Here is a 24,623-nt window from a genome sequence, read left to right as displayed (position 1 = left end):
GCGGAGCGTGGTGGAAAGGAAGAAGCTCTCCCCTACATTGCCAGATTGAACACAGTTCGGATCGCCCATCCTCCAGCATACCGCTGCCCTCATTTCAGCTACGAAATGGTAGATAGCGAGCAAAGGCTCATATGAGTGCCACACACTTAGTGGCTCGTTTGAATTGTCCGCTTGAAAAGAGGAGAAAATTTTTTTAGACAGGCAATCAGTAGGACAGCCAAAACCAGCACCTCGAGCCAGGGCCCCAGCTGAGGGGAGGAGTGTTCCGAGAGCCGGAGGCAGGAAGTGGATTGGTCGCCAGGAAAGGGAAGGCGCCCTGTATTGGAGGTGCGCAAGCGCAGGCCTCTGGGAGAGGGGAGAGGGAAGGGAAGCGAGAATGGGCGGGGCGGGGCTAACAGGAGGTAAGTAAGGGCGTGGAACAGTAGGAGAATTACGGAGCGCCGTGAAGGACAAGATTGGCCACGTGATTCTCGTGGGAGTTTCCTGGAGTTAATAACAAGGAAAGGGTGTGAGAAGGGAAAGTTGGATTGTACTAATTCGAGGGATGCGGGTGAAGATTTGGAAAATTGGAAACTGGAGAAGCTAAAGAATATAGCTCAGGGGTCCTCAAACTTTTTAAAGTGGGGGCCAGATTAAGGTCCCTCAGAGAGCTGGAGGGCCGGACTATATAAACTACTAATCCCTACTGTAACACCTTGGCTGCGCTCACTGCCCAAAAAACCTGGCGGGCAGGATCAGACTCCCCTGGGGGCTGCATGTGGCCCGCGGGCCGTAGTTTGAATATTATTATTATAGCTGGTGAGGAAGGTAGGAGTTGGTTAGGAATGGGTCTGGATTTTAGAGTGACCTGGAGAAAGTAAGAAAGTCCCCTGGAGAAATTTCAGGAGCAGTTTTAGGTGTTCGACATAGAAACACCTCATCGTGAAGAATCAAGGCTCTTTCCATACAAGTTTTTAAAATATATATATACGTTTATTGGTTTCAGAGAGGAAGGCCGAGGAAGAGAAAGAGAAACATTAATGATGAGAGAGAATCATTGATCAGCTGCCTCCTGCAAGCCCCACACGGGATGCAGCCTGCAACCTGGGATGTGCCCTGACCTGGAATAGAACCGTGACCTTTTGGACCTTCTGGTTCATAGGTTTACCCTGGACTACACCGTCTGTGCTCCATACAGGCTTTAGAAAGTACCGGGTTCTAGCAAACAAATTTAAAAGTTACAATGGAATGACTTCCCTTTTTTAATTAAGTCATTGGTGTGTTGTTTTTATAATAGTCTTGTCATTACTTCCAAATGCAAACCCAAGTGGACTCTTTAAAATAGGTATCATTTTATCCACACCACTTACTCTCTCTTAAATTACTAAATTTGTGCATCTGGCCTTCGATTTTTATTGAAACAGTGCGAATGTCTGTCAACATGATCTGGCTAGGTGTCCGAATAGTCTGTCGGCTTTGGCTAGTCAGGAGCCAAAGAAACAAAGGTGCAACACTGGTCTTGATTCTTTTTTTTTTTTTTTTTTTTTTAATTCTTTATTGTTTAAAGTATTACATGAGTCTCTTTTTTTCCCCCATTGACCTCTCCCCTCCACCCTCTCCCCCAAGCACAAGCCCTCACCTCCCACTGCTGTCTGTATCCATTGGTTTTGCTCAGATGCATGCATACAAGTCCTAGGTTGATTCTTGCTTGAGTTCGGGGCCCCACCCAGTTTCCAGTCCCACAAAATGAGCTGCTATATTTGAGGCAAGTGTAGTTTTTCCACTTATTCAGCTTCTGCCCATTTGCCTCTCTGTGGTGTTTTACTTTCCATTTAGTCTTAGCAAATTGCCTCCCAAACTGAATGTTGATTTTTCCTGTATATAAGTTTTAGTGTTTTTTTCTTCAAAACACTAATAGGTTAATCATTGAAAGGGGAATAAAAGAGAAAAACAAATTCTGCTGTCAGTACCATTGATAACTAAGAGAGAACTGTCCCCAAACACTGGTGATAGCTACCCACATTTTAAATATATTTTTATTGATTTTAGATATTTAGAGAGAGGGGAAAGGAGAGGGAGGGAGAGATAGAAAAATCAATGAGAAACAGCAACATTGATTGGCTGCCTCCAACAGACTCCCTATCCCTGCTGGGAATGTGCCCTGACCAGGAATCTAATTGGTGAACATTTGGTGCATGAGTGGATGCTCAACCTCTGAGCCACGCTATCCAGGCATAACCCACATTTTTAAGTTTTTTTCCCCCATTTTGTCTGACTAACTTAACATTTACCCCATGTGATTGATAAATAAATCCCTCTTAGCCTCAATTAAGTCAATCTTTGCATTTCATCAGTTGTTGAAAGAGGGCATTTTTATTGAGTATTTGTTATTTTACCTATGTTATTTTAACTAATAATCACAAGAATCCAGTAAATATTATGGTCCCTATTTATAGGAACTGAATCATAGAAAGACTAAGTAATTTACTCCAGCTCACAAAACTAGTAAGCATATTATCTAGTAGTATTATACTCAAATCTAACTCTAAAAACCCAAATTCTTTCTCCTATATTCCACTGCCTTTATGTAGGCTTTTATATTGACTGACAATGCTGCCAATCATTTTGTTTTCCAAAGAAAGGATGTCAAGCTATCCACCAAAACCCTTAATTTATAGCATATCATTGCGATTGTAACTGGAAGAAACACTGCTCTGAAGAAACCATCATTTCTGAATTTTGATAATATTCAAACTTTACTATTTTCTGAAACTATATTAAGCTTTTAAATGTTTAGATATTTTATTATTTGAGAATATTCTCAAAATGTCCATTCTTGGATTTCTTACCCTTTGAGACAACATGGAGGGACCTGGAGTGAAATAAGCCAGCCAGAGAAAGACAAACATCACATGATCTCACTCATATGTAGGATCTAATGAACAAAATAAACTGATGAACGGAGTGGATCCAGAGACATGGAAGCATGGAACATACTGAGGAATCTCAGAGGGAAGGCAGGGGAGGGTGTGTGGGAAGTGAACAACCAAAGACCTTGTATGGATATATGCATAATATGCATAACCCATGTACGTAGATGGAAAAAAAAAAAAAAGTCTATTCTTTTTGCCTGCTTCAATTCACAGAACTCTACCATGTTAAAAAAAAAAAAAAAAAAAAAAAAAAAGAAAGAAAGAAAGAAAAATAAAGAAAGAAACAAAAAAACAAAATAAATATGAAAACTGGTGTATATATACATATATTTTTCTTTCATGCAATACTATTTTCTACTTGAAACCTGGTTATAATTCTACTTCACAGAAGAAAGCAAACGGCAAGAAAAGCGATTATAATAATAAGGCTGAGTGTAAAAAACAAAAACGGGCCTTATGTGAAATGAACTATATGGTCCTCTGCTGGGTGTCTGTTGTTAATATAAACAATTCTAGCTGTGTTTTTAAAGCCACAGTCTAGTTTAGCTAACTTAAACAAAGTTAAAATATTTTTTTTAATATATTGTTATTGATTGCAGAGAGAAAGGGAGAGAGAGAGAAAGAGAGATAAAAACATCAGTGATGAGAGAGAATCACTGATCAGGTGCCTTTCACATGCCCCACACTGGGGATCAAGCCCAAAACCCCAGTCATGCGCCCTGACCGGGAATTGAACTGTGACCTTCTGATTCATAAGTCATTGCTCAACCACTGAGCCATGCCAGCCAGGCCTACCTGTTTTTTCAAGCAGCCACCTCTTTATGGAATATCTCTGGTGGAAATTTTTCAACAACTTGATCTCTTTCTCTTACTAACAGTTTCTGAAATAATGTGCGGAGCTGTTTCCATTCAATAAGAAATCTAAGAGAGGAACCCAAGATGGTGGCATAAACACCTAGACTCCTGCCTTGCACAACAATTTCAAAACTAATACTAAAAGATAAAACATCTATCATCCAGAGGGCTGGCTGAATGGAAGTTCTACAACTAAAAGGAAAGAGAAAAGAGCATTCAGTGCACAAACGCCAAAAAGCTGGGGTATGGAGGTGCGGTGATTCGGGCTGGCAGTGGGCATTGCTTTCTTTAACCTGAAGGGAGACAACCTCCCTATTTCTCAGAAATCCAGTTTCTGGGGAGCCGCGCAGGACCCAAACTCCTACAGGGAGAAGCTGGACTGCTTGCCATCAGGTCGGAAAGTGAGGATGGCTTGCTTGCAGAGCTGCACGCAGAAATAATTGCTAGCTGCGCTGGGGCACGAGATGTAGGGATGCGGTTTGCCAGCCATTGCTGTTTGCCATGCCCTAGCTTGGTGACACCCTGAGAACCCGCCCTGCCCAACCTAAAAATCCACTCAAGATCCAAGCAGTGGCTTTTGCATATGAATGGCTTTCCCTACTACAGCTTAACCTAGCAAACTTGCAACTCTGTTCAGACAGCTCCAAAATCTCCAAATCCCAAGCAAATAGGAGAAAACTGTAGTTCTCACTGTAGCTCCTGCAGGGTGGCCTCAGACAGCAGCTGACCTGCACCCCATTGGAGATCGAGAAGCCAGTGTACCTAGTGGTCAGTGTGAGACACCAGATTTCAACTCCTCATATCCATAAGTGACATATTCAAGAGGCAAACTCAGTGAACAACAAAGCCCTACTGAAAAAAATCCTGCACCATAAGTGTGTCTCCAGTGCAACAGTTCTTCCATTATAAACACAAAGGGTCCCCACAGCCAACTGGCCTAGAGGACAATTCCTCCCAGTGTACCAACAGCAATCAAAGCTTAACTACACCACGACTTTGCACTTAGCCCACAAAGGGGTGTACCACGAGCGTCCACATCAGGTGATTGGGGAGGCTGAGCTACTTGCCCCTATAGGTCACCTACCACACAAAGCCGCTCCATCAACACAGGGAATCAGCCAAAATGCAGAGACACAGAATCTTGTCACAAATAAAAGAAATGGAGGAAAGCAAACTATGGGACGACATAGAGTTCAAAACCACATTTATAAGGTTACTCAAGAATCTTTTTTTTTCTTTGCTTGTTTTATTTATTTATTTTTTAATAAATCTTTACTGTTCATATTATTACAAATGTTCCTCATTTTTCCCCCCTCCATTGCTCCCTTCCACCAGGTTCCCACCCCACCCTCTGCCCTTTCCCACCCCCCATGGTCCTCATCCATAGATGCACAGTTTATGTTCAGTCTCTTCCCACACCCCACAATCTTCTTTTCCGCAGGAATCGTCAGTCCACTCCCCTTCCATAACTCTGATTCTATTATATTCAACAGTTAATATTGTTCATCAGGTTTTTTTAATTCCCTTGGTTTTTAGATTCACTTGTTGATAGTTACATATTTGTTGTTCATAATTTTTATCTTTATTTTCTTCCTCTTCTGAAAGAACCCCCATCAGCAATTCATATAATTCTGGTTTGGCGGTGATGAACTCCTTTAGTTTTTTTTATTTGTGAAGCTCTTTATCTGGCCTTCGATTCTGAGTGATAGCTTTGCTGGGTAGAGTATTTTTGGCTGTAGGTTCTTGCTATTCATCACCTTGAATATTTCTTGCCATTCCTGTCTGGCCTGCATGGTATCTGTTGAGAAATCAGCTGCCAATCATATGGGTGCTCCTTTATAGGTAACTACCTGCTTTGCTCTTGCTGCTTTTAATATTCTCTCTCTGTCTTTTGCTCTTGGAATTTTAATTATGATGTACCTTGGTGTGGTCCTCTTTGGATTCCTTTTGTTTGGAGATCTGTGCACTTCCTGGACTTGTAAGTCTATTTCTTACACCAGGTGGGGGAAGTTTTCTGTCACTATTTCTTCCAGTATGTTTTTGGTATCTTGCTCTCTCTCATCTTCTGGGACCCCCATAATTCTGATGTTGGTTCTCTTGAAGTTGTCCCAGAGGTTTCTTACATTATCTTCAACTTTCTGGATTCTCTTGTCTTCTTGCTTCTGCGAAGGAGTGTCTTCTGGCTCTTTATGTTCCAAATCTTTGACTTGATTCTTGCAATCTTCCATTCTGTTTTTAGGACTCTGTATAATATTTTTTATTTCAGACATTCAGAATATTTTATTCTTTATTTCTTGTTGACCTCTTATTATTTCTAGTTGATCCCTTATTATTTGTAGTTGATCCCTTTTCATATCCTTATAGGTCTCATTTATTTTATTGGCCTTTTCTAGGAAATTCTTGAAAAACCTTATAAGCATGGTTTTGAACTCTATATCCAGTCATTTTTTGTCCTCCATTTCTTTCGTTTGTGATCTGTTTCCTTGGCTCGGCATTTTCGCAGCGTTCCTGAGTTGGTAGCCTTAAAAGTCTCTGTGTTCAGCTTGGATGGGGTAGAGTTTCAGGGTGGAGCCTACAGCCTTGGCTTCCAACAGCTCTGCCCTATGAGGCTCCTGAGTCTCAGTGTTCCTCAGTGTCCTTCGGTACTTGTTGCAAAGACCTCTGAGAGAAAGGTGCCCTTGGGTTTCGTATGCTACCAAACAGTCTAGGGTCTCCCCCAATGAGCCTGGAACTGGGGTTCAGTTCAGTTGGAAGTGGGGTTCAGAGCAGTCTGGAGCTTTTGTCTCCTTCCCACTAGGGCAATCCCACAGCACAGTCAACACTCTGTTCTCTGCGTGCAATGTGCATGTGCCTCTGGGACTTCCTTTCGCTGCTCCCCTGAGTTTCCACCTTACAGCCCAGGCTCCCTCCTTATGAGCCTGGGTCCCCAGGGTCTGGCCTAGAACTGGGTTTCAGTGCAGTCGGAACTGGGGCTCAGCACAGTCCGGAGCTTTTGTCTCCTTTCTGCTAGGGCAATCTAGTAGCAGAGTCAACAGTCCGTCCTCTGCGGGTAATGTGCACACCTCTGGGATTGCCTTTTGCTGCTCCCCTGAGAATCCACCTTACAGCCCAGACTTTCTCCTTATGTGTCTAGGTCCCCAGGGTCTTGCCCAGAACTGGAGTTCAGTGTTGTCGGAACTGGGGTTCAGCACAGTCCGGAGCTTTTATCTCCTTCCCACTAGGGAACGCCAGCCAGGTACTCAGCCTCCCTCCTCTCCGGCTCTGTCCTCTCCACACGCACAACGTGTCTCCGTACCTTAGGCTTTTACAGCTCCTCTGATTTTCCTTCTGGTTTTCTCTTTCCTTCTCATTGTAGAATTTCCAGTCAGTCGACTTTCCTATAGTTCTGGGTAATGTCCATTTTGTATTTTAGTTGTATTTTATTGAAATTGTTGTGTAAGGATGCAGTTAGGTGTTTACCTATGCCGTCATCTTGGTTTCTCTCTTTGCTTCTTTTTCTACTCAAGAATCTTATAAAAACCGCTGAGAAACTTGATAAGACCTTCAAGGACCTTAAGGAGGATGCCAAAAAAAATGGAAAAGGACCAGTCAGAAATTAAGCATACACTATCTGAAATAAAGAATAAACAGAAACTCAACTGTAGATTAACATACCCTAAGAATTAAACCAAAGATCTGAAATATGAGGAAACAAAAAACACTCAACCAGAAAAGCAAAAAGAAAAAAGGATCCAAAAATATGAAGATAGTGTAAGGAGCCTCTGGGACAAGTTTAAGCATACCAACATCCTAAGTTTTGGGGTGCCAGAAGAAGAGAGAGAGCAAAATATTGAAAGCCTATTAGAAGAAATAATGACAGAAAACTTTCCCTAGCTGGTGAAAGAAATAGACTTACAAGTTCAGGAAACACACAGAACCCAAAAAAAGATGAATCCAAAGAGGACCACACCAAGACACTTCATAATTAAAATGCCAAGGGCAAAAGACAAAGAGAGAATCTTGAAAGCAGCAAGAGAAAAGCAGTAAGTTACCTATAAGGGAGTACCTATATGACTGTCAGCTGATTTCTCAACAGAAACTATGCAGGCCAGAAGGGAAAGGTAAGAAATATTCAAAGTGATGAACAGTAAGAACCTACAACCAAGATTACTCTACCAAGCAAAGCTTTCATTCAGAATTGAAAGGCATATAAAGAGCTTCACAGACAAGAGAAAGCTAAAGGAGTCTATCACCACCAAACCAAAATTACATGAAATGCTGAAGGGTATTTTTTAATAAGAGGAAGAAGAAGAAAAAGGTAAAGATATTATTTATGAACAACAAGGAGACATCAAATACATACCTACCAACAAGTGAATCTAAAAATCTAGTGAATAAAAAGTCTGAAGAACAGAATGGACTGGTGAATATAATGGAATTAGGGACATTGAAAGGGAGTGGACTGTCAATTCTCAGAGGAAACGGGGTCTCAGGGGTGTGGGAAGAGTTTGGACAAAAGTCTTACACTGATGAAAACAGTGGCAGGGGGTAAGGGCATGTGGTGGGGTGGGGAATCAGGTGGAGGAGAGCTATGGGGGAGGGGGGGGAAAGAGGAACACCTTTTATCTAAAACCTGAAGAATTAGAAGGTCCCAGTTATCCAACTACAGATATCAAATAGGTAGTTGGAAATCAGAGGAGAATTTCGGCCTGTAGATTACATCAGAGCATCATCAACAAAGCCAGTGTTTAAAGCCATAAGAAAAAAAATCGCCCAACTGGTGTGACTCAGTTATTGAGCATCAACCTATGAATTAGGAGGTGCTCGTTGGATTCCAGGTTATGGCACATGCTCAGGGTTGAGGATTCAATTCCCAATGTGAGACATGCAGGAGGCAGCCAATCAATAATTCTATTTCTCTTTTCCTCTCTCTTCCTCTCTGAAATCAATAAAATTTCTTAAAAAAAAAAAAAAAAAAGGAGATCACCCTACCAACTCAGGGAAGCAGCAAAAATGCCGAAACAAGGAAACAGATCACAAACGAAAGAAATGGAGGACAAAAAACGGCTGGATATAGAGTTCAAAACCACGCTTATAAGGTTTTTCAAGAATTTCCTAGAAAAGGCCGATAAAATAAACAAGACCTATGAAGATATGAAAAGGGATCAACTAGAACTAATAAAGAATCAACTAGAAATAAAGAATACATTCTCTGAAATAAAAAAATATTATACAGAGTCCTAAAAACAGAATGGAAGATTGCAAGAATCAAGTCAAAGACTTGGAATACAAAGAGCCAGAGGACACTCCTCTGCAGAAGCAAGAAGACAAGAGAATCCAGAAAGTTGAAGATAGTGTAAGAAACCTCTGGGACAACTTTAAGCTAACCAACATCAGAATTATGGGGGTCCCTCCAAAACCGGTTTGGCTCAATGGATAGAGCGTCGGCTTGGGGACTGAAAGGTCCCGGGTTCGATTCCAGTCAAGGGCATGTACCTTGGTTGTGGGCATATCCCCGGTGAGGGGTGTGCAAGAGGCAGCTGATCGATGACTCTCTCTCATCGATGTTTCTAACTCTCTATCTCTCTCCCTTCCTCTCTGTACAAAATCAATAAAATATATTAAAAAAAAAAAAAAAAAAAAGAATTATGGGGTCCCAGAAGATGAGAGAGAGCAAGATACCAAAAAACATATTGAAAGAAATAGTGGCAGAAAACTTCCCCACCTAGTGTAAGAAATAGACTTACAAGTCCAGGAAGCACACAGAACCCCAAACAAAAGGAATCCAAAGAGGACCATACCAAGACACATCATAATTAAAATCCCAAGAGCAAAAGACAAAGAGAGAATATTGAAAGCAGCAAGAGCTTTATAGGTAGTTACCTATAAAGGAGCACCCATAGGATTGGCAGCTGATTTCTCAACAAAAACCATACAGGCCAGACGGGAATGGCAAGAAATATTCAAGGTGATGAATAGCAAGAACCTACAGCCAAAAATACTCTACCCAGCAAAGCTATCACTCAGAATCGAAGGCCAGATAAAGAGCTTCACAAATAAAAAAAAAAAAAAGCTAAAGGGGTTCATCACCGCCAAACCAGAATTATATGAATTGCTAAAGGGGGTTATTTAGGAAGAGGAAGAAGATAAAGATAAAAATTATGAACAACAAATATGTAACTATCAACAAGTGAATCTAAAAACCAAGGGAATTAAAAAACCTGATGAACAATATTAACTGTTGAATATAATAGAATCAGAGGTATGGAAGGGGAGAGGACTGACGTTTCCCGGGGAAAAGAGGAGAGGGGGGTGTGGGAAGAGACTGAACATAAACTGTGCACCTATGGATGAGGACCATGGGGGGTGGGAAAAGGGAAGAGGGTGGGGTGGGAACCTGGTGGAGGGGAAAAAAATGAGGAACTTTTGTAATAATATGAATAGCAAAGATTTATTTAAAAAGAAAAAAAATGTAAATAGAAAGCAGGGTCGAATACTGAGCCCTGAGAAACTTACAGATAGAAAGGTTAGGTCTCTAAAAATGTCTGTGAGTAAGGAAAGCAGAAACCTGGAGAGTATAGTATTATGAAAGCCAAGAAAAGACCTCCTTCCAGAAAGAGAAATTGATTTCCCATTCTCAAATGTTGCCCAGACATGTGCTAATTGGATTAACCTCATAATGATTAATATTGACTTTGTATGAGGTAGTTCAGTGAAGTATTTTGGGACAGATTGATATCTGAGAAATTTTAAGGTGAAGAGCAGCAGAAAAATATAATTCTAGTAGAATGTGAGCTCAGGGAAGTCTTGTTTGTATCTTTTACTTTTATATCTTTTTAGCATTTATTTAATGATAGATTTAGAGAATGTATACTGATGGGAATGATCCAATAGTGAGGGAATATTAATGACATAGGGGAGAGGAAAAAACGATAATATAGAAGCAAAATTCTTCTGGCAGTAAGAAGGAATGAAATCTAAGGTAGAAGTGGAAAGCGTGCCTTTGAGAGAAGCATGATATCAAGAGACAAGACAAAGAAGATGGGGCATGTACAGATGGGCTAATAGATTTGGTTGGGGGGAGGGGTTATAAAGGACATCCTTCTTGATTGGTCCTATTTTTCTCAGTGAAACTGGAGGCAAGGTCAGCAACTAAGGTGAAAGAAACACCTTGAAGAGTGAGAACGTAGTGGAGAGGTATAGTAATGGTTACCAGGTCATGCTGGAAGCTACTTGAGGTTTGTGGTATGAAATGAAAGAAAAACCATCCAGCTTACATATGCCAGTTTCTCCAATTAGGTGTTTTTGTTTGTCTCTCCTTTTTTAAAAAAATATCTGTTGATTTTAGAGGAAGAAGAGATTGTAGTTTTTCATAGGGTTTTGTGGATAGTAAATGAGGTAATTCAAATAAAATCACTTAACCCAGATTTCATCATATGTGCTTTGTTAGCTATTACCAAATCATTTTTGAAACAATAAACACAATTTAAATGGCTTTGAAATTTGAGTAAATGGTGCTTCAAAACAGCCCTTTTTTTTTGTCCTAACACTGGTGTAAAACCAGGTCACCTGAAACCTTTTACTCCAGCATTATAAATTTTGCTAAGACAATGAACTTTAAAATGAATATCTATTCTATATAACAAAACAGAAATATGTAAATTTACTGTATCTCCATTATGCATGCCAGCCAATCAAGAGTGAGTATTGTGCAAAGACGTTGGGTTAATTTGCATGCACAGGCACTGTGCAGAGAGCAGAGCAGGAGAGCTGGTGGAGAGTAGAGTGGCTTGGGGAATGTAGCTCCCCAAGCCAACAGAAGGAGAGCAGAGAAGGAGAGCTGGCAACTTGGAGGACTTGGCAGAGTGGGAGACCATGGGACAGAGACAGAGCAAGAAGGGAAAACCAAGAATGCCTGGAGCACCAGGAGTTCTGGTGGTAGCCCCAGGACTGGAAGCAAAAGCCAGAGCACGGGTAGCACCAGGAATGCTGGGAAACATAGTTCTGGTGGCAGACGGGATCTCCTAGTCCAGTGGTCAGCAAACTGTGGCTCGAGAGCCACATGCAGCTCTTTCCCTTTGAGTGTGGCTCTTCCACAAAATACCACATGTGGGCACGCAGGTACAGTGCGATTGAAACTTTGTGGCCCATGTGCAGAAGTCGATTTTCAGCTCTCAAAAGAAATTTCAATCATTGTACTGTTGACATCTGGCTCTGTTGACTAATGAGTTTGCCAACCACTCTCCTAGACATTAGAGAAAAGTGAGCCTGGAGCAAGTTACTGTTGCAGTGGGGGGTGGAGGGAAAGCAAAGGTGAGAGACATATGTAAAATCAGAGTGTCTAGGAAAAATTAAAGGGAAGATATCCTAAAACTTCCAGGAAATTTTCACCAATGAAGCAAAGAAAAAAAAAGCCTCTATTATTCTGTGAGCAACAAACCAAACTGGGTTGGGGTCTCAGACAATTTGCTCATATGATTGCAAAGACAGACAGAAACTCCTGGATTGGAGAGGGCTCCCAGATTGGAGAGGGTGCAGGACGGGCATTGGACCTCTAGTATTCATATAAAAGCCTAAAAAACTGGAATGACCAGTCGCTATGGCATGCTCTGACCATCAGGGGGAAGAGACTCAATGCAGGAGCTGTCCCCTAGTGGTCAGTGTGCTCCCACAGCCAACCTCCCCAAGCCAGCCAAACTCCTATGGTCCTTGTCGGCACCTGAGCTGGGACGGGGAACAGGAGATGGGTGGCCCCTTTCCCAGGGAGGCCAAAGGCTGGGTCTCTCCGGCCTCCCATGCTCCATCCCTCCCCCTGGCCAGCAGGCCCCGATCAGCCCACCGCCTGCCTACCACGGTGGTGGCGCCGTGGCGAGTGAAGGAGGAGAGGAGGAGGCAGGGAACTTCAAGGTAGCAGGGTGCTGACGATGTCGGCATCTAGCATCCATTCCTTCCGCACCCAGCCTGGCAACCATTGCCTCCTTTTGACCCCTTTCAGCCTGGCCCCAACTGCCAGTTTAGGCCTGATCCCCCAGGGAGTGAGATCAGGCCAGCAGGGGAGGGCAGTTGGGGTGATCAGGCAGGCAGGCAGAAGGGTTAGGGCAAGCAGGCAGAGGCAGTTAGGGGTGATCAGGCAGGCAGGAAGGTGAGCAGTTAGGAGCCAGCGGTCCCAGATTGCAAGAGGGATGCCCATGACGTGCCAGGTCTCCTCATTGGACACCACCAAGGTCTCGTAGGACAACAGCTGCACGCCTGCCTCTGCCAGGAGCCCAATCATAGTAGGCAGCATGGCAGGTTTTGAGGGCTGAGCCCGGAACAGAAGCAGGGGCAGACCTCTGCCGAGAGGCACTTCTGGTCTGAAGGCAGCTCTATTGAGTGCCTGTAGCACAGGTGTGGTGCCCTGGACAAAGCCCACAGCCTGGTCGGGGACACTTGCCAGGGTCACGCTCAGGAAGCCTTCCCCACATCCTTGCTCTCCTGGCACAGTGGGATAATGGGGGGTGCTTACATTGAGGCTGGCCTCCCTCACCAGCAGCTTGGCGTTCACCAAGTACACACCTGCATGATTAGAAGTGTCTTTGAGAAGGCCGGCAATGACTGCGGGGCTCAGGCAGTTCCCAGCATTCTTCAAGGATAAACCCTGTGTTACCACCTGGATGGTCCCTTTGGGGAACCCTGCCCAGGCTCGCATTAGAGTCTCCACAGCTTCTGCCAAATGATCCAAGGTTTTGGTTTGCAGAGAGAAGGCACTGGTAAGGGCCTGGGCATTCACGACTCCCATGGGGGCTCTCCCCTTCACCATATCCACGAACTGGACACCCATCTTCTCCCTGAAGCGGCTCTGGGCCTTCTTGGTGCTGGCGCCCAGGTGGGGACAGCTGATGACATTCTCGTGGTCCACAAAGGCATGGTCCTGAGGTGGCTCCTCCATGAACGCTAACAGCGCTGCGCCCGTTCTCTATCCTTACTGCAGGGCCTAGAGCAGGGCATCCTCATCTACAATCCCTCCATGGGCGCAGTTCACCATGCACACGCCCTTCTTGTATAGGACGAAGATGCTGTCATTCAGCAGGCCTGTCGTGGAGGACAGGAGAGGGGTGTGCACAGTGATGAAGTCACAGAGGGGCCAGATCTCCTCCAGGGGAAGCTGCTGAACACCGAAGGAGACCGAGACCTCTGGTGAGATGATGGGGTCATACCCTACAGTCTTCATCCCCAAGGACTATAGCCACCTCTCTCCCGATCCTCTTCAGGCCAAGAATTCCCAGGGTCTTTCCATTCAACTCGGTTCCCATGAACTTCTTTCGGTTCCATTTGCCATCCTTCATTGAAGCTGTTGCCCGGGGAATCATCCCACAGGTGAGCTCCGCATTACTAAGACTGTTCCCATTGGGAGTGTTCATGACCAGGATGCCCTTCCTTGTGGAGGCCTCCAGATCCACTCTGTCCACGCTGATGCCGCCTCCCCTGGCCCCACGACCTGGAGCTTCTCTGCTGCGTTGATGACATCGGCCGTCACCTTGGTGGCCGAGTGGACAATAAGGCCTTCACAGTCCTTCAGCTCGGCTACCAGCTCCTCTTTGCTCAGGTTCTGCTTCTTCACCACCTGCAGCCCTTCATCTTGCAGGATCTCCTGGCAGCAAGGGTCCATGCTGTCACTGATGAGCATTTTCTGTAGATTTGCGAAGGCCATTGCTGGCCTTAGGATCCATACTCTCCCTGGACAGAAATAATTCTAAGCCCCTAGATTTGGTTCTTATTGGTCAGTTTCTATGCCAGTGAGCGTCTAACGCTCTGCCTCCTAAGCAGCCATTGGTTCCTCACAAGTCACCCAGATTTGATTCTGATTGGTCAGTTTCTATGCCAGTCAGCATGTCTGGCCCTATCAATGGGGCCTGATCAGAAAGGAGTTGCTGATCAGCAGCCCTGGTGGAGGTCAGGAGAGAAATGGAGGTGCAGCTGCTGGCCAGACTGGGAGAGAAAAAGAGAGGCAAGTACTGGTCAAAAGCTGACACAGAGGCAATGGATCAGTCCCTGCTTCTCTCTTCAGCCTCTCTCTGGCCCTGATTTGCAGCCTCCTCAGCAGTCTGTGCTGGGGCACTCTGCCTGAAGCCGAAGCAGTCAGCGCTGGGTTACCATGATAACCCAGCACTGACTTCCGGTCTGGTAGAGCTTCAGTCTAAAGTCGTTGTACCCTGGCTCTTTATTATAGAGATAATAAAGGGCTAATATGCAAATCGTCCCCTCAGCAGTTCAACCAACTAGGAGTTTGACCATTCAATATGATGTGTGCTGACTACCAAGGGGTGGCACAAAACGAAAGGAAGGCCTCAGCTGGCAGCCAGTACCAGGGGAAGGAAGGGCCTGGCCAGACAAGGGTCTTCAAACTATGGCCCACGGGCCACATGAGGCCCGTAGAGGAGTCTGATCCGGCCCGCCAGGTTTTTTGGGCAGTGAGCGCAGCCGAGGTGTTACAGTAGGAATTAGTAGTTCATATAGTCCGGCCCTCCAGCTCTCTGAGGGACCGTGATCTGGCCCCCACTTTAAAAAGTTTGAGGACCCCTGAGCTAGAAGGTCCCAATCAGCCCTGATCACCAGCCAGGACACTACTCATGCATGAATTTCATGCACCAGGCCTCTAGTTTAGTATAACATCCCATGTCTCAAAATTGATGTTTCTTTTCTTTTCTTTTCTTTTTTTTTAAATGAATGTATTGGGGTACAATATGCAAATCGTTGTTAAGCATAACAACCAACTGTGTAACAACTGGATCATGGATCAACAGGAGGGTGGGGCAGTGAGCTACAAGTGGTTGGCAGAGAGCTACAAGAGGAGTCAGGGCAGTAATCTATGGGGGGGGGGGCGTGGGAGGTGGAGGGAGCTACAAAAGGGTGGGGCAGCAGGCAGAGAGCTAAAGGAGGGCAGCAGCAATCTACAGGCTACAAGCAGGCAGCGGAGAGCTACAGGAGGGGGCAGGGTAGCAAGCTATGGGGGGGGGGGCTACAGGAGGGTGAATCAGCGGGTGGAGAGCTACTGGCACATAGATTCATGCACAGGGCTACTAGTCCTATATAATAAAAAGGTAATATGCAAATTGACTCTACCTCTGCTACACCCACAAGCCACATCCACTAGCCAATCAGGAGTGAGTACACAAATTAACCCAACCAAGATGGCTATGGCCATGGAGCAAGCAGGAGGCTTGAGCTTCCTAATAATGGTGGAAACCAAGCTTTCAGCACACCCTGGGTGGCCTAGGCCTCCACTCAAGGCTACAAAGTTTCAAATATAGAATATAAATAAATCCCAGACACCAGGGCCTCCAGTTGGGTCTCTTGGGGGCGTGGCCGGCCTGCAACTACCACAGGCCCCTCATCCAGGCTGCCCCACGCCACAAAGGAAACCCCACTCTGTTCCAGGACATCCTTCAAGGCAAATTATCCGGCCCCCACCCATACACCAGGCCTCTATCCTATCTAATAAAAGAGTATTATGCAAATTGACCATCACTCCAACACACAAGATGGCTGCCCCCATGTGGACACAAGATAGCTGCCACAAGATGGCCAGCAGGGGAGTGCAGTTGGGAGGGACCAGGCCTGCAAGGGAGGGCAGTTGGGGGCAATCTAGCCCACTGTGAAGGGAAGTTAGGGGTGACCAGGTTGGCAGAGGAGGGAAGTTGGGGGTGACCAGGCCTGTAGGGAAGGGCAGTTGGGCGGGACTCAGTCCTGCAGGTGATAGCAGTTGGAGGCGGGGGGGGGGGGTGGGGAGAGCAGGCCTGCAGGGAAGGCAGTTAGGGGTGACCAGGCCTGAAGGAGAGGGTAGTTGGGGACAAACAAGCTGGCAGAGGAGAAGTTAGGCATCAATCAGGCTGGCAGGGCAGTGGTTATGGGTTTAGCAGGCTGGCAGGCAGAAGCTGTTAGGGACAATCAAGAAGGCAGGCAGGTAAGCAGTTGGGAGCCAACAGTCCTGGATTGTGAGAGGGATGTCCGAATGCTCAGTGGGATTGGGCCTAAACGGGCAGTCTGACATCCCCCAAGGAGTCCCAGATTGAAGAGGGTGCAGGTTGGGCTGAGGGACACCCCCCCAATGCACGAATTTCATGCACCAGGCCTCTAGTGTATGTGTGTGTGTGTGTGGGTGTGTGTATATATATATATATATATATATATATATATATATATATATATATATATATATATATGAAAGCCTAAGTGACCGAAGACTGGTCAACTGGTTGCTATGATGTGCACTGACCACCAGGGACAAACATTGAATGCAAGAGCTGCCCCCTGGTGATCAGTGTGCTCCTACAACCAACATCCTGCTCCTGGCCAACCTCCCGCGGTCCCTCCCCCTAGCCCACCGCACCAGTCAGCCCCTATTGGGTCTGGGTGAGATGGCTCTGATCACCAGCCAAGCCAAGGGACCCTATCTGTGCACAAATTCATGCAGCGGGCCTCTATTATATAGATATATCATTACAAAAAGGAAAAAGAATGTATTCTCAGCTATTATCCTATATACAAATAAAAGTCTTAATATAAAAATTGACCAAATAGCAGAATGACCAGTGGAACAACTGGTCACTATGATGCGCACTGACCACTAGGGGGCAGACCCTCAATACAGAAGCTATCCCCTGGTGGTCAGTGTGCTCCCACAGGGGGTGTGCTGCTCAGCCAGAAGCTGGGCTCATGTCTGGCAAGTGCAGTGGCAGTGGCAGGAGCCCCTCCCGCCTCCATGGCAGCACTAAGGAGCAACGAGCCAAGCAGTAAGGAGCAGCGAGCAGGCAGGCAATAGGAGCAAGGGGTCCCAGACTGCGAGAGGGCAAAATTCGTACAGTGGGCCTCTAGTTACCAATAATGACAGAGGTTTATAAATGTCATCTCTAAGATCGATATTACTTCGACTTGCCCAGCAGAATAACCATTCTAAATATTCTTTGGGGAAATTAATGGATAAATGGTGAGAATGCTAACCCTATGAATGTCATCTAATTGGTCTTAATTCTTTAATTCCTTACCTATATTACTAAGTCTTTGCTGTGGGGTGTCTGTGATGAAATATTCCACACACTTCAAACTTAAAGTCCAAAACTTAACTTAATATTGGTTTAACTTAATCTACTTCTTTTTCTATTTTTGTTCTTTTAATTAATGGTGCTCAAAGGGATCCAAATATACCATCAAAAAAAGGGGGCCACTTCATGGTAAGGATTATTTTGAATTGAAGGCAATCAAGACTAGATGCTGGAAAGTTTTCTAGAATTCCCTTTTATCAGCCTAAAAACAAAAGCAAGGTGAGAATTTATCTTTGTGGAGGTGTCTACCCCTTACTCCCAACTCCCTATCAGGAAGAGGAAATTAACTTTTATTAGGGGAGATGGAGTGTCAACAACCAGATGTGTTTACATAAACATTTTATGCAAATAAGATAATATTTCCTATCCACTTCCCAATGATTTGTCATCTCTTGAAACCCAAGCCCCCTGTCCTTGGTTAAAATAGTATGTAAGCCTGCTTTAGATGGTTTAGCTCAGTGGATAGAGAGTAAGCCAGCGGATTGAAGGGTCCCAGGTTCAATTCTGGCCAAGGCATGAATCAAACATGCCTGAGTTGCAGGCTTGATCTCCAGTAGGGGACATGTAAGAGACAGATGATCAATGGTTCTCTCTCATCATTGATGTTTCTATCTCTCCATTCCTCTCTGAAATCAATCAATATATATATATATATATATATATATATATATATATATATATATATATTTAAAAATAGTATGTAAGCCCCAAGCCTAACCATCTCTTTGTTTTACTTCTTTTCGGTGAACTATGTACATAAATAATAAAATCATATGCTTTTTCTCCTGTTAATCTTCCTTGTTAGTTTCATTCCCACTCTCCCACTGAAAGAGGATAGAGCAAAAAGTTTTTTTCTCCCCTGCAAATGCTTTCTTAGAGGAAAGAAAAATCTGTATACTGATACAGGAATGTGTAGGATTAAACTAGAGTGAAAAGAGCAGAATATTTTGGAGGAAACCATCCTAAACTAGGGTTTAATTTTTTGTTTACCAAGCAATATACCCATTGTTAACAGTCCAAATACAGGACTCCATACCCCTTTTATGTGATTTCCATTTAAAGATAATTCAAGTTTGTAACACTGAGTTTGAGTGGATGAATAAAGAGAAATAAACAGATACTTCTTTCTTAGTGTGTGTCAGGCATTAATCCACCCAATGAGTCTATTTAGAAGATACTCTTTTTGTTTGTTTGTTTTTATAGGTAAGAAAAGTAGGGCTTAGCATGGTTAAATAATGTGCCCAGGATGACACAGCTACTAAATAGAATCTCTGCTTAGGACTGCCTGATTCCAAAGTTCATGCTCTTATGTAACATTTCCTCCCATTCTAAAATGTTTTCCCTACCTTATATAACCAAATATCGTCACACATAACAATGCAGATATCCCCTTTTACATAATCAGAATGTAGAATAAGAAAAGACATGATTTTATAATCTAGTTCAAACAAGATGGATAAATATATATAAATATAAATGTCTGCGTAAGTCAGATAGTGTGCTGATAAATCTGTGCCCATGATAGCACAAAGGAAAGAAGGCTGGCCTGGGTATTAAAGACCCAATGTCCCGTCTTAGAGTCTGGCTACTGCAAAATGTAACATAGTGAAAGTAGGGGAAATCATTTGTAACCTGTCTGTGACATGGAAACATCACTTAAAAATGAATAGGTTACACTTTATGATCCCCAATGTTGTAATTTTAATTTAATTTTGGCAGTATACCTTATTGTTTCCAAGTGTTGATGAATCCAAGTGAAAAATGGTTGCCTTCATAACTCAGGATGATAATGTCACATTGAGAAATATAACTGGGGGAAAAAATTATTACTCAGAGAATCTTCTGGCATTATTTCAGTTCTTGTATCAGTTGCTAAAGGTAAGGAAAAGGAATGGGTGTCATTTCTAGCTATCTTTTCTTCTGGAAAGGTCTACATTGCTATATAAAAATACATTATACTTCCCTAAATTTCCTTATGAAATAGTCATTTCATTGTGTTTACCCCATTCCAGTTTAATGAAAGACTCATCTAAATAGGGGTGCCCCTTTGTATTAATCTTTTCATACCCAATAACAATCTATACTAATAATGGAGTAATATGCAAATTGTCCAGGATGCCATTACAGTAACAGTAATGACTAAACAGCAGGCTGTGTGGGACAACCAGGTCAGCAGGAAGGTTAGTGAGGGATGACCAAATGACTAAACAGTAGGCTGTGTGAGATGACCAGGCTGGCAGGGGGGCAGTTGGAGGTGATCAGGCTGGCAGGGGGGCAGTTAGGAGATGGATTGTGAGAAGGATGTCCGACTGGCAGTTAGGCCCAATCCCCAGGATCAGGCTTAAACCAGCAGTTAAACATCCCCCGAGGGGTCCCAGATTGGAGAGGATGCAGGCTGGGCTGAGGGGACCCCCCTCTCATGCACAAATATCATGCATTGGACCTCTAGTTATAATATAAAATACCCTGGATCCGTCACATCCACAATGACCAGGAGGCTCAAACAACCAAAAGTCAGTCCTGCAGTCAGCGCTGGGTTGCCGTGGCCACCCAATACTGACTGCTACGGCTGCAGGCATGGTGACCCAGCACTGACTAATGAAGGGGCTGCAAATCAGGCCCTGAGGGAGGCTTGAAGAGAGAAGCAGGGTCTGAACTGTAGTCTCTGTGGCAGTTGTTGATCAGCACTTGCCTCTCTCTTTCTTTCCAGGCTTGGTCAGCATTTGTGCCTCCATTTCTCTCCAGGCCTCCACCAGGGCATTTTCTGTCACTTAGGGCAGCCTGTTGCCATGTTGTGGGCTACTCTTTGGAGAGGACCACACAGCAAAGAATTGACGGAGGCTTCTTACCAACAGCCAATGAGGAACTCAATCCTGCCAACTGACTGAGCAGAGGGTAAGTTGAGTCTCCCCCAGTTGAGCCATCAGATGATCACAATCTCAAACAACAGCCTGAATGAAACCTCCTGAGAGGCCTTGAGCCAAAAGCACTAAGCTAAGCTCTGTCTGGATTACTGAACTGTAAATTCTGTGAGACAATGTATGGTGGTTGTTATCACAGTAATTTGAAAATTCTGTTTTTTAAATTATTTTTATTGATTTCAGAGAGGAAGAGAGAAGACGAGAGAGATAGAAACATCAATGATGAGAGAGAATCATTGATCATCTGTTTCCTGCATGACCCCCCACCCCCCACTGGAGATCAAGCTCTCAACTCAGGTATGTGCCCTCTCCGAGAATCGAACTAGAGATCTTTTCACTCATAGATTGCCACTCAACCACTGATCCACACCAGCCAAACTGAGAATTCTTTCTAATGAAATGTTGATAGTGGAAAAAATTAGTCTAGCTTCAAAAGTATGACTTCTGGCATGCTTCAGGCTTTAAAAAATAAAGCCAACATTAAGAAAATATCATGGACTGAAGGGTCCCAGGTTCAATTACAGTCAAGGGCACATAGCTCAATTGCAGGCTCAATTCCCGGGCCTGGTTGGTGCTCATGCAGGAGCCAACCAATGGATATGTCTCTCTCACATTGATACTTCTGTCTCTTGTCCTCCCTTCTACTCTCTAAGAGAGAGAGAGAGAGAGAGGGGGGGGGGGGAGGGAGCAATGGAAAAATATCCTCAGGTGAGGATCAATAACAACAAAAATAAATAAATAAATATGAAAAATCATAAAGTGTTTTACTTGTAGTATACCAATCCTAAAAGATAGATACTGTTACAATTCCCATTTTACAGATAATGAAACTGAGGCTTAGAGAGTTTAACTCTATTGAGTATAGCCACCAGGATTTGAGTATAGACTAGTTAAACTTTGACACCATACATTTATAGGAATAAATGTTTCTTGGATACCTATTTTGTGCTAGGCACTGTCTTAGGCACTTAAGATTCATCAGTGATACTATCTGGTTTGGCTCAGGGGATGGAGCATCAGCCTGAGAAGGGTCCCAGATTCGATTCTGGTCAAGGGCAGGTACCTTGGTTTCAGGCTCCTCCCTGACCCAGGCCCTGGTCGGGGCTCATGCAGGAGGCAATCATTGATCACATCGATGTTTCTGTCTTTCTCTCTCTCTTCTATCCCTAAAAATCAATGGAAAAGTAACCTTGGATGAGGATTAACAACAACAAAAAAGACACAACAGTGAGCAAAGCCTACAGAGATCTTTGCCCTTGGGGAGCTTACATTTTAGTCAGGGGATAAAGGCAAAAAATGATAAACAGATTTGTGGTATGTTAGGAGATGACACATGCAATTGTAAAAATTAAGAGTAGGACAGAGCTAAGGGGACCAGAAATATATTATAAAAAGTGATGAGGTTAGTTGCAATTTGAAGAAGGATATTAGGTATATCTCATTGAGAAGATAACATTCTATTTTCCTAATTTTCTATTATAATTCTTAAATTTTAAACAATATTTAATATTCCAAATATTTTAAAATGCTGAAAAGAATAATCATAAATACTGTAATACATATTTATAATAATAAAAGCATAATATGCTAATTAGACCAGACAGCTGAATGACCTTCTGGACATCCTTCTGGACAAAGCCACAGGGGCAGGAGCCTAAGCAGAGGTGGTTAGGGACAATCAGGCAAGCAGGCAGAGGCAGGTAGAGGCAATCAGGCAAGCAATCAGAGAGTTTACAGGTGATTAGGCAAGCAGGCAGAGGCAGTTAGGGGCAATCCAGCAGGCACAGTGGTTAGGGGTGAACAGTCAGGCAGGCAGAGGTGGTTAGGGCATCAGGCATGCAGGCAGGCAGACTGGTTAGGGGCAATCAGGCAGACAGGTGAGTGGTTAGGAAGCAGTGGTCCTGGATTGAGAGAGGGTGCAGGCCGGGCTGAGGACCCCTTCCCCTGTGTGCATGAATTAATGCACTGGGCCTCTAGTATAACCATATTTACTGAGATTGGTAATCATTCTATCTATCCATATTTTTATACTTTTACTACATATGCTCATATCATTAAAATATACACTAGTAAACCAATTTTGTATATTTTAAAAATTTATATGAATATCATATCTTTTTTTCTTTTTTTAAAATATATTTTATTGATTTTTCACAGAGAGGAAGAGAGAGGGATAGAGAGTTAGAAACATCGATGAGAGAGAAACATCCATCAGCTGCCTCTTGCACACCCCCTACTGGGGATGTGCCCGCAACCAAGGTACATGCCCTTGACCGGAATCGAACCTGGGACCTTTGAGTCCACAGGCCGACGCTCTATCCACTGAGCCAAACCGGTTTCGGCTATATGAATATCATTTCTATCTCTCCCTCTCAATTGTATATTCTTGGTGTTCATTTTATGTTGAATGTGAAAAATAATTCATTTATTTTTAACTAGAGTCCTGGTGCACGAAATTCGTGCACTGGGAGGTTATCCCTCAGCCCAGCTTGTCCCATCTCACTGTCTGGGAACCTTCAGGGGATATTCTCTGTGGGAGGCGACCAGGCTGATCAGGGGAAGGCACCAGCCCCATCATCCCGCTGCTGCAGCCACTGCCAGTCACCACAGCCACCAAGGTGTTTTCACCAACATGGACTCCAGTCCTTTCACCAAGAAAAAATGACAACTTTCTTAGGCATTTTCAAGATGTCTCTTTCATAGGATATGCATTTCTTTCTTTCTTTTATTTTTTTATCCTCACCTGAGGATATGTTTCCATTGACTTTTAGAGAATATGGAAGAGAAAGGGAAAGACAGAGAGAAACATCAAAGTGAGGAGAACACTTTGATTGGTTGCCTCCTGCATGAGCCCTGATCTGGACCCCGGCCAGGGAGGAACCTGCAACCTAGGTACATGCCCTTGTTCAGAATCGAACCCAGACCCTGCGGTTGGCAGGCCGAGGCATTATCCACCGAGTCAAACTGGCTAGAGCAGGATATGACATTTCTTAGCCCTCCAGCAGTGGACCTTCGTTTTTTTCTCATAAGTGTGGTGGGAAAACCCTAGATCACCTTTTTGGATTCTTATTACCCAAGTTACTAAGAATATTACCAGTGGCATACAGGAAGCTTAGCCAATGTGCAGTTAGAAAAGGTGTTTCCTCTATAGTTCACACCAATCCCTGGCTGGGCCCTGCCAAGGCCTAAAGCCTCTGGCTGAAGCTTTAGGCCTGGGCAGGGGCCATCTAGCTCCCTCTGATCACCACCTCTGCTCCTGCCCAGGCCTGACCAGGCTGAAAGCCTCTTGGGCAGGAGCAGAGCCACAGCTCCCTGCAATCAATGGCAGGAGGTCCGCTCCTGCCCAGGCCTTACCTCACAATGACCTGGATGTCTGGATGTTCTTAGCACACAGGTGCTGGGTGCCTATGTTTGCAAATTAACCACCATCTTGTTTGGGTTAATTTGCATAGTCACTCTGATTGGCTATTGGTGTAGCGAAAATATGGTCAATTTACATATTTGTCTATTATTAGGTAAGATATATGTATATATTTCTGTGTAGAATTCCATTGTATGAATAAATAAAGCCCACATTTTAAACTTCTCATCTACTGAGCCAGTATACTTTCTTTTACTTTTTATATTAAGCTTTAGAATAAAAAACATTCAGAACTTGAAGGAACCTTAAAACAATGTAGGCTATGAGAAAATAAGGAGTTTTTGATCTCCCAATTTCTCAGAATTCCAAGGTCACATAGCCAATCAATGGAAAAGATGGACTTAAAACCTGATAGCCAATACCCAGCACAGCACTCATTCAATTACAACAGCATTTAAATTCTAGATATCTGTAATATAAAACTACTAAAGGCCCAGTGCATGAATTCATGCAC

At 43.9% G+C, this 24,623-nt stretch overlaps 1 pseudogene across 1 annotated transcript; it reads right to left on the bottom strand.

The window, feature by feature from the left end:
- Positions 1-430: 430 nt before the first annotated feature.
- Positions 431-14,436, bottom strand: LOC311612154 (D-3-phosphoglycerate dehydrogenase-like; annotated as a pseudogene). Its single transcript has 2 exons — positions 12,933-14,436; positions 431-483 (listed from the first exon to the last, which is right to left on the bottom strand). The product of its transcript is annotated as a D-3-phosphoglycerate dehydrogenase-like (transcript).
- Positions 14,437-24,623: the final 10,187 nt, after the last annotated feature.

The sequence above is a fragment of the Pipistrellus hanaki genome (genome assembly GCF_964339955.1).
Source record: "Pipistrellus hanaki genome assembly, chromosome: 1".
NCBI classification, from domain to species: domain Eukaryota; kingdom Metazoa; phylum Chordata; class Mammalia; order Chiroptera; family Vespertilionidae; genus Pipistrellus; species Pipistrellus hanaki.
The sequence above is the reverse complement of the archived record's forward strand: the minus strand, read 5'-3'. Positions and strand labels throughout refer to the sequence as shown.